Raw genomic sequence first — 11,942 nt, forward strand, 5'->3', positions numbered from 1 at the left:
GTCGTCGTCGTACTTGTAGCTACCACGCGATTGTGCTTCGTGTCGCGTAATTGACTTGTGTATTGCGTATATGAATTGTATTGCTTCAACTGCCACTCCAAATTGCACTAGATTGCTGATGTTAACAAAGAAACAGCCAGTGTTGCACTCTTCCTGATTTAGTTAAAGCGCTGGAAGCCCAAACGGATCTGTTAACAATGTGGGCTGCGTTGGTAGTGGTGGTACGCCTTGAAAAGGAGTTGTAGAGCTTAAAGGATCTATAGCCGAAGCAATGGGGCTGCTGATTGTTTAACTTCCATAGGTGTGTAGAATTTCCGCGGTTCTTGTGGCGATGTTGCGTTACTCTCCTATGTTTCTAATCCTTAATTACCAATAGATTGGTCAGCTGCTCCTGGCAGGATCGCCAATTGTGGTGTAGTTAAAAAAATTTAATTTTATAAAATTTTAATTTTATGTATTTTGAGTTTCAAAGAAGAAAAATTTCTGAAGTAATCAAAAATTTTCTTTTTGATTTACATAAATTGAAAAAGAACTTAATTCAATAATTTCAAAAATAACAAAGTACAAAAATGAACAAAGTACAATAGTAAATAGTATTAACACTACACTTTGTTAAATCATTTGGAAGTTTACCCACTTTAGAAATAACTTTCCGCTATAAACATTTACCACATAATTAACGAATAAAAATCTTTATTGGCTTTTGGAAACTTTCAGCAAATTTTTTCCCTCGTTACCTTCAACAAATTTTGTTTATTATACGAGTACTTCATGAGTCTTTTATAGAGCAGTTTCTTTGTATACTTTGAAAAGCGAACAAGAAAATTTTATTTTATTTATAGTAACAGTGCGGGAAGCACAATCACTTCCACCTACATTGTTGCCCACTACTAAAAATTACTTTATTTTCAAAATCCAGTAAAGATACGTCAATTTAGATTAGATGGTATTATTCTCAAGATTTATCCTGTATGGTCTATCTTACTTTTACCCTCTTTCTGTGGCAGCAAACAGCAAATACACTTGAAAACCTTACCAGTTGGTTGAGTTTGTCACTGCTTTTTTTTTGTTCTTTTAATGCCTCCACAATGGCGAAATTTTCAAAAAGAGATTCTGTCCAATGCCCAATATTTGGACATCCTAAGGAATTTGATAAAACGATTTTACCTACAAAAGCTGACATTTTAAGATGTTGCCAAGAAACCAGAAGACCAATGGGGTCTCAATCTGGCGGCAACAAGGAACCTTCATTTCAAGATATTGCGAATGAAGTAACTCTGAAATCAATGCCAATTTGGAAATCTTCTTCTATTCCAACAGTCTCAGAGAGACGTGTTAAACAACTTATAATAGATTTACACTCAAAACACATAACTCTTAAAGTTCTTTTGAGAAGCAAGTCCACAACAGATGAAACAAAGAAAAAAAGACTACGTCATTCAGAAAAGACTCATTAAAATTAGTTAACATTGCCCTTTGTAAATGCAAGAATTTAGCTTGCTGCTCTTGCCCCAAAGAGAAGAAAGTCCCTATCATTGAGCAGGATTTTTATCTGGATCAACAAATTTTTCGATTGATGTTCATATCGTTAGTCGATCGTTCTGAAATAGAAAAATTGCAAAAGAGAGAAGAACGCACTGCAAAACGAATGAAATTTGAAAGAGGTCAGGAAAGTTTATTTTCTTCTTCAACGTCTGCAAAAGGTAATAATGCTACTTACTTTGATACAGGTTATGATGAAGAATGTGCTTCTGATGTAGAAGGTGCTTCGGCTGATGTAGATAGTAACCGTGCAGTTTTCCACTCTGATTCACTAAAAGCCAGTCGCAGTTATCACATACGAAACTAGATTTATCTGAAACAGCAATAATTGCTCAAAGATATGGCATAAGTTCACGAGCCGCCGCCCATGTAGGCACTTCTGGGCTACAAGCAGCCAAAAAGGCAGGTTTAATTTCTGAGGAAACTTCTCAAAGTATAACTCCTGATTCTCTAGTGATAGGTAGAAACAAGAAAGGCGTCAGATCGCAAAATCAGGCACTAAGTTAAAAAATGAAGCACTCAATGAAAATCCAATATGTGCTATTTATTTTGATAGTAGAAAAGATGAAACTTTGACTGCTCTTGGGTCAGTAAAGGAAGAACATATTGCCTTAGTAGCTGAGCCTGGCTCAAAATACATAGGTCATATTGTGACACCTTCAGGCTCTGCCCAGGATGAGTCTGATGCTATTTTTAACTGTGTCACCACAGATCTTAACGGTGGTTTGGAGCAAGTCATTGTTGCTGGTTGCAATGGTACAAATACAAATACAGGATGTTAGGGAGGCATTCTTCGTAAGCTGGAAGAAAAAGTTGGGCGTCCTTTGCAATGGTCAGTTTGCCTTCTACATTTTAATGAAGCCCCATTCAGAGCACTTTTTACATTTGTTGATGGATCTTCTTCAGGTCCAAACAATTATACAGGTCCAATAGGACTGAAACTTTCTAATTGTGAAACATTTGCTATTGCTAAGTACAAATCTATAGAATGTAATTTACCTGAAATGGATACAAAAGAACTTAGCAAAGATCAAAAGTATCTCCTCGAAATAGCAAAAGCTATTCACTCCGGAGAATGTACAGTCGAACTTGCATCTCGGAAACCAGGTCCGATTAATCTTGCTCGCTGGCTTACCACTACAAACAGAATTCTAAGACTGTACATTTCAACTAAGAGTCCAACACAAAAAATGAAAGTAATAGTAAAGTACTTATTAACAGTGTATATACCACTGTGGTTCACTATAAGAAAGAACAAGTCAATTGCTCATGGTTGCCGTCACCTCTTCGAAACAATCAAGCGTTTTAGGTACCTTCCTTTGAAGTATCGAACTGTTGTAGATGCATCCATTCAGAAAAATCCATTTTTTGCGATATCTGAAAATGTTCTCCTTTGAATGGTAACAGATTCAAGGCTTGCCGTTCGTACAGATGCACTGAATGAAATCCTAGAAGCAAAAGAGGAAGAGACAAATATTATTGGGTCCCAAGTAAGATATTGTATTGTCCCGAAAGTTAATTTTGAAGCAAATAATTACACAGACATAATTGCGTGGGATCAAAATGATGTTTTAATCACTGTCCCTCCAGTTTTGAGAAGCATAAATACAATTAAGCTTACCTCTAAACTTTCCGCACCTGATGGTTAGGTACTACTAAGTGGAACTTCACTTCTTTTCTTTGTCACACTATTGCTGTAGAGAACTGTAAAGTTAGTCATGGAAGCCCCAGCAAAAGTCATCGGCCCCGAAGCTCGTGACAGACATATAAGGTCAACCCTTCTCTGTCGTCAAGCTGTACCATTATTTGACAGTAAGAGACAATTTGTAAGTCTGGCTGACTTCCAAAACGTACCAATACAATGTTTGGATACTGTTCTACTGCCGTATTTAAACTGTTTGCATATGCAGAGTAGCGAAACATTGCAACCATATACATTGCATATTTGGAATATTTAATAAAACAATAATCACCATTTCGGAATTTTGCATTTTTAAAACACCAATGGTAACCATTAACCAACGAAGCTTCAACTTTGTTTCTGATGCGCTGATTGCGCTAGCGGTTCGATAACTTTTCGGATGGGTTTTGGAAAAGTATACATTGTCAACCAATTGTAGTTCGGCGTTATGGAACATTAAACTTTGTACGTATGCAATGCAATTGACGTTTTAGAAGTCAGCCTATCTTTGCAAGCGAAAAGTTGTAATAGACACGTCCAATGTAGTAGGTAATAGTAATGTAATAGTTTTTGTGTCAGTTTATTGTGTGCAGATAGTGCTGTTAATGTGCGTTATTTATCTGTGTATAAAACACATGGACCTGTAAATTAAACACTTCACCAAACTTTTGAATTAGGCCGCATTAAAATAATTAAAAAAAAAAATTGGCTAACGCTCTTTTACTGCTGATATATTTTATTTGGATTTTTCTGCCACATTAATTTTACTTTACATAAATTATTTGAAAAGCATGTGCCTAAACGCATGTATGTTCCTGAAGAACAAACACAGTTATGGTTCACTAAAGAACTGAGAAATTTGAAAAGCAGAAAGTCACGTTATTTTAGATTACACAAAAAACCGGTTTACATTCATACTATGTAAAATCCTGAATTTTGCGTCAAGTTTTTTGAAACAAAAAGTGGTATAAAGGTTACCTGTGTAAAATCAAACGGCTTATAATATATAACCCCAACTCATTTTATGATTTCGTAAACTCCAAACGAAATGCACGTGGGTTTCCTTCCGCCATGCAGTATCAAAATACCGTCTCTAATGATAATTATCATCAAACAATTTCCAATTATTCCATTAACTCACATGCTAACATTGACTATCCTTTTAAACTATGTCCAATGAACTCAATATCCCCGAATATCTCCCGATGATGTAGTACTTTATCTGAAATCCTTAGAAGCGGTAGCAGATCTTCAGTAGAGAATTACCGGAGAATATCCAAAGCTTTCTACAATTCCTAAATTATTTGATACAATTATAACAAATCAGTTGACGCATTCTATCTCTTCTAGCATTTCATAGAGTCAACATGGATTTTGCAAGGGCAAATCAACTTCTACAAATTTACTTGAATTAACATCCTATATCTCAAAAGCATTTAGTGAAAGCAAAACTGTTGATGTTATATATACTGACTTCAGTAAAGCATTTGACAAAGTGTGCCACTCGTTGCTCATCTACAAACTTGATCTTCTTGGTCTTCCACCTAATTTTCTACGTTGGATCTCTTCATACCTCTATGATAGATCACAAAGGGTAATGTTTAAAAATACTATCTCTGACGTCATTGATGTTACTTCAGGAGTCCCTCAAGGTAGCCACCTAGGCCCGGTTCTGTTCTTGCTTTTTATAAACGATATTTCTACAGATATACAATTTTCCAAAATTTTAATGTATGCAGATGATGTAAAGCTTTATAAATCGTACGTTTCAATTAAAGAAAGGTCTTTGCTACAATCAGACTTAAACAGCATGGCTTACTGGTGTCAAGTAAATCTTATGCCTCTAAATCTTAAGAAATGTAAAGTAATGTGCTTCTCGCCAAGAGCTGTTCATCCCGCTTCTTATACAATAGGTAACAACAACCTAGAACAGGTATACAATTTTGTGGACCTTGGTATCACAATGGATCCTAAGCTTAATTTTAATCTTCATATTAATGTGACAGTCAACAAGGCTAACGATGTACTTGCATTTGTGAAACGATGGGCAGAATAATTTTGTGACCCTTATATCACTAAACCCCTGTTTACAACATTAGTTAGGCCAATTCTGGAATACGGTTCGGGGGTTTTGAATCCAAGGTATCAAATTTACTCAGACAAGATAGAATCAATTCAAAAACAATTCCTACTTTTTACTTTAAGAAATTTCCGTTGGGATTCTCAATATACCCTTCCACCTTATACGAGCCGATTAAAACTTATTAATCTTCCTACAATTTCCAGCCGCCGGCAAATGCTTGGCACAATTTTTATAGTTAGATTACTGACAGGCCCAATTTCAAGTCCGCTTTTTCTGGGTGAAGTTAGCCTTAAGGTTTACTACCGGGTATGACGACACTATTGTCCCCTATTTCTGAAAGCTTGCTTATGCCAGGATTTTAACTCTTATTCCAGCACGTTTGATATATAAGATCCGCTTTTCAGTATTGAGAAAGCGGTACTCTCCTCTCTCAATAAATGAATTATTAACATAAAGACATAAAATCAGCTGATGAATTTAGTTCAGTTTTAGATCACCACACGTAACAAACTCCTGCCTGTCGTGACTCGGCGCAAAAATTGAAAATACTGGTTCCGTACGGACCGCGCCCCTCGTGCGAATGGGCGGGAATGGAGGGTAAAAACCGTTGGGATTATTGTTACTATTATCTGCCTCTGCCCCAAATAACTTCGATAACGCGGAGAGAGCTATATGATCATCCTTGTATCAAAATATTTAAATAAAGTTAAATATGTACATATATATAAAATATATTAATCAAGTTAAACATGGTTTCCCTTATTTGATTCTTTTCTTCAAAACTAATGGTTTATTCTTCATATTGGGTCTGAAACACATAATATCTGCATTGTGGAAGTGGGCGTGGCTATTGGGTGAACCCACTAAACTTTTGAATTCGCGTCCAATGGTACTATATTCACCAATACATAAAATTTGGTAAAGAAATATTCACTTTTCTGCGTATTATTAATTTCGCACGCCTAGATTGCGTAGAAGTGCCAGTGAGCGAAGGCGATAATGTCAGGATCACCGTACCAACACTGCCCAAGCCAAGGTTTGCAGACAACTGTGCCGATGGATGAATGGTCAGCGAATAGTTAAAAATACCTGCTCGCGAATGGTCCCCAACGTCGCACAGTGTGCTTTTTGAACACTCCATGCGAATTAATCGTAGCGCTTTCGACAGACGCAACAGTTTGGTATGAAACAAAATGGTTTTCAAATATAATGTTATTCTCTTTCTCGGAAAAATACTGTAATTGACCCACAATTACTCCTTGACCTTGAAAAATTTGTAAAAAATAATAATAGTTTGGCGCTTACACATATGTTAGAGCTTGGCCGAGCTTCTTCTCCGACTTGTGGCGTGCGCCTTGATGTTGTCACACAAAGCGGAGGGACCTACAGTTTTATGCCGACTCCGAACGGCGATTGCATTTTTTTATGAGAAGCTGTTTTTCATGGCAGAAATACACTCGGATGTTTGCCTACGCCACAGCGGCCGACAAAAATAGTGTTCTTAAAAAAAACATGCAAAATCAATCGGATTTGTTGCGAAAATTTTGTTATGTTATATTACACCACTATTATAGATTTTGAGACGAGAAACTCGATTCCACTGTTTAAAAATCGAGAAAAAAATATTCAACACCCGATTTTAAAAAATGCATTTTTGATTGCATTTTTCTTTTATTTGCATGCAGCTGTACATCTTTCTCACAATTTTATATCACTCCAATAACAAGTACGCTGTAGTGCTATTCAAGATCTTTAATTTGAGCCAAGAGAATTAAAGAAATATTAAACAAATTTGCATTTAAATTTCCAAGTTTTTTCGCAGAAGTGTTGGAATTCTTTGAGTATAGAGTTTTATAACCCATAAAATTTTGGTGCAACAATGTGCAAGTTTCAAATGGCTAAAACTTACCGTTGATTTTCTATAAGTTTTTGCCGAAGGTGTTTCGTTTTTTTTTCATTTAAAAATAAATCATGTTTATTCCTTATATGGAAGCAAATGCGAAAAGTTTGAAATTTGGATAAAAATTTGATGAATATTTTTTTAGTTTTCTATAAAGTTTTAACCTTAACTTTATATGGGCTTTGTTAAAGAATGAACCATGATTTTTTTTTTTTTGAAGTTTGCCAACATTTTAAAATTACATAAAATTACGAATAAACGAGGGAATTTTTTTTTTTTTTTTTTAATTCTAAAATTTTCATACAAACTCACACACACATTCTCATTTTCAATCTCAAACAACAACAGTTTTGAAAAATTCCTTTGTTTATTCGTAATTTTATGTAATTTTAAAATGTTGGCAAACTTCAACAAAAAAAAAATCATGGCCGGCGAATTGAGAGAACGGTTTTACCTTACTATGTTTTTATCATGGAATGAACTGTATTTTAATTGAAAATTCCTAAAAATAAATGAATAAAAATGAGTGGCAAACAATGGCACTTTGAAATGGGGGTGCATTGATATCACCAATACTGTATATTGCGCTGCGCGACATTGAGTACAAATAAGCCAGGAGAATAGACGCTCACGATAATTCTGTAGTTCGCAATGCAACTCAAAAGAAAGCAAAAAATAACATCTGTTTTATTTGCGTGGATGTGTTTATGTTCGAAGTAAACCTAAATGCATGACAGTGAAGGTATCCAACATTGACGACGTCTGTGTACTTTAGCATCCGTGGCGAGTAGGGTGGGTCATTTTAGCAAAATTTTCTTGGATCAGAAACGGCTACCCGGGAAAAGTGGCCTACACTTACTAAAAATACACCTGCAAAACCCGCTTCGAATCGGTCAATATCTTCTGTTCGTTCTTCAGGCTTCAATTTTTGAAATTTAAGGTAAAATGACTAAAACTTATTCTAAAGTGGATCCGGTTGTGTTACTAATACATTTTAAAGATCGCTTGTCGAAGGAAAATCTTCATTAAAAAGCAAAAACTCAAAATCAAGACTCAGAAGTGGGTTTTTTTAAATACCAACAAAAAGGGTGGGGTAGAAATGCCTGCTTTAGAAAAAAAACAAGGTTTTTTCAGCTCTTTGCTGACTTGATAGTATCAGAGCAACTGCTTACCTTCATTTATCTCACCTTGAAAAATAACCACTTTTCTGAATCACCCTCCTGTAAGGCATAGTATAAATTTACACATGTTATCAAAAAAAGAAAGAAATGAAAATCTTTCTTAAACCATTTGGAAGTTTACCCACTTTAGAAATAACTTTCCGCTATAAACATTACCACATAATTAATAAATAAATAATAATAAATAAATAATCTTTATCGGCTTTTGGAAACTTTCAGCATTTTTCTTTCGTTACCTTCAAAAAATTTTGTTTATTATACGAGTAATTCATGAGTCTTTTATAGAGCAGTTTCTTGGTATATTTTGAAAGGCGCACAAGAAAATTTTATTTTTTTTATAGTAACAGTGCTGGAAGCACAATCACTTCCACCTACATTGTTGCCCACTACTAAAAATTACTTTATTTTCAAAATCCAGTAAAGATACATCAATTTAGATTAGATGGTATTATTCTCAAGATTTATCCTGTATGGTCTATCTTACTTTTACCCTCTTTCTGTGGCAGCAAACAGCAAATACACTTGAAAACCTTACCAGTTGGTTGAGTTTGTCACTGCTTTTTTTTTGTTCTTTTAATGCCTCCACAATGGCGAAATTTTCAAAAAGAGATTCTGTCCAATGCCCAATATTTGGACATCCTAAGAAATTTGTTAAAACGGTTTTACCTACAAAAGCTGACATTTTAAGATGTTGCCAAGAAACCAGAAGGTCAATGGGGTCCCAATCTGGCGGCAACAAGGAACCTTCATTTCAAGATATTGCGAATGAAGTAACTCTGAAATTAATGTCAATTTGGAAATCTTCTTCTATTCACACAGTCTCAGAGAGACGTGTTAAACCACTTATAATAGATTTACACTCAAAACACATAACTCTTAAAGTTCTTAAAGTCAGATCGCAAAATCAGGCACTAAGTTAAAAAATGAAGCACTCAATGAAAATCCAATATGTGCTATTTATTTTGATAGTAGAAAAGATGAAACTTTGACTGCTCTTGGGTCAGTAAAGGAAGAACATATTGCCTTAGTAGCTGAGCCTGGCTCAAAATACATACGTCATGTTGTCACACCTTCAGGCTCTGCCCAGGATGAGTGTGATGCTATTTTTAACTATGCCACCACAGATCTTAACGGTGGTTTGGAGCAAGTCATTGTTGCTGGTTGCGATGGTCCAAAGACAAATACAGGATGGAAGGGAGGCATTCTTCGAAAGCTGGAAGAAAAAGGTGGGCGTCCTTTGCAATGGTCAGTTTGCCTTCTACATTTTAATGAACCGCCATTCAGAGCACTTTTTACATTTGTTGATGGATCTTCTTCAGGTCCAAACAGTTATACAGGTCCAATAGGACTGAAACTTTCTAATTGTGAAACATTTGCTATTGCTAAGTACAAATCTATAGAATGTAATTTACCTGAAATGGATACAAAAGAACTTAGCAAAGATCAAAAGTATCTCCTCGAAATAGCAAAAGCTATTCACTCCGGAGAATGTACAGTCGAACTTGCATCTCGGAAACCAGGTCCGATTAATCTTGCTCGCTGGCTTACCACTGCAAACAGAATTCTAAGACTGTACATTTCAACTAAGAGTCCAACACAAAAAATGAAAATAATAGTAAAGTACTTATTAACAGTGTATATACCACTGTGGTTCACTATAAGAAAGAACAGGTCAATTGCTGATGGTTGCCGTCACCTCTTCGAAACAATCAACGGTCCATGGTACCTTCCTTTGAAGTATCGAACTGTTGTAGATGCATCCATTCAGAATAATGCATTTTTTGCGATGCCTGAAAATGTTCTCCTTGGAATGGTAATGGATTCAAGGCTTGCCGTTCGTACAGATGCACTGAATGAAATCCTAAAAGCAAAAGAGGAAGAGACAAATATTATTGGGTCCCAAGTAAGATGTAATATTGTCCCGAAAGTTAATTTTGAAGCAAATAATTACACAGACATAATTGCGTGGAATCAAAATGATGTTTTAATCACTGTCCTTACAGTTTTGAGAAGCATAAATACAATTGAGCTTACCTCTAAACTTTCCGCACCTGATGGTGTAGTACCTAAGTGGAACTTCACTTCTTTTCCTTGTCACACTGTTGCTGTAGAGAGAACTGTAAAGTTAGTCACGGAAGCCTCAGCAAAAGTCATCGACCCCGAAGCTCGTGACAGACATATAAGGTCAACCCTTCTCTCTCGTCAAGCTGTACCATTATTTGACAGTAAGAGACAATTTGTAAGTATCTTTGCAAGCGAAAAGTTGTAATAGACACGTCCAATGTAGTTGGTAGGTTGGGTAGGGCGTGGCTGGAACCCGATGTGCAGCCACCTCCACGTGGTGGGTTCTGGGTAACGGATTTCAGTGATAATAAGTGAGCAAAGAGCTGCATAAAAATTACTCCATTTTTACGGAAAACACGTAGTTTTACTCCTTTCCTTTCAACCTGTGTTTGAATTAAGGACACTTTCAGGTCTCTATTTTAAATTTCTGTTTCTTTTTTAAAGATTTTTCTTTGATATGCGAGCCTTAGAATGCATTAGTAATAAAACCGAATCCGCTTTATAATAAGTCAAAGTTTCAGTCACTTTACCTTAAATTTCAAAAAATGAAGCATAAAGAACGAACAGCAGATATTGATCGATTCGAAGCAGGTTTTGCAGGTATATTTCTAATAAGTGGGGCCACTTTTCCCAGGTAGTCGTTTTGATAAATGAAAACTTTGTTAAAATGGCCCACCCTAGTGGCGAGGGGTCTTGAATGGTGTCATGGTATAATTCAGTGTGAAGGACATCATGCCTCCATGGACTAAGAGGGGAGCCTAATATTGGAACCATCAGCAATACCCACGGATTATCCAAGCCGAAGTGTTGTTGTGCTGCCGAAGCACAGTGGCACTTTTATGCAATCTAGACGTGGGAAAGTGAAATCTTTTGTTGTGGAAATGACAAAACCTTTGTATGCAGTTCGTATATTAGATGATCACGGTGACTAACGGTAATTACTATTTATTTTATTTTTTGCATTGTAACCAGCAATACATACATACAAGTGCAAGTATTTGCTTGCAAATATTTATGTAATAGTTTTTTGTCCGTTTATTGTGTGCAGATAGTGCTGTTAATGAGCGTTATTTATCTGTGTATAAAATACATGGACCTGTAAATTAAACACTTCGCCAAACTTTTGAATTAGGCCGCATTAAAATAATTAAAAAAAAAATTGTCTAACGCTCTTTTACTGCTGACATATTTTATTTGGATTTTGCTGCCACCATTAATTTTACTTTACAAAAATTATTTGAAAAGCATGTGCCTAAACGCATGTATGTTGCTGAAGAACAAACACCAGTTATGGTTCACTAAAGAACTGAGAAATTTGAAAAGCAGAAAGTCACGTTATTTTAGATTACACAAAAAATCGGTTTACACTCATACTATGTAAAATCCTGAATTTTGCGTCAAGTTTTTTGAAACAAAAAGTGGTATAAAGCTTACTTGTGTAAAATCAAACGGCTTATAATATATAACTCCAAACGAAATGTACGTGGGTTT

The sequence above is a fragment of the Rhagoletis zephyria genome, unplaced genomic scaffold (assembly GCF_001687245.7).
Source record: "Rhagoletis zephyria isolate East Lansing unplaced genomic scaffold, Rhagoletis_zephyria_1.1 Rzeph_scaffold_01612, whole genome shotgun sequence".
Lineage (NCBI taxonomy): Eukaryota > Metazoa > Arthropoda > Insecta > Diptera > Tephritidae > Rhagoletis > Rhagoletis zephyria.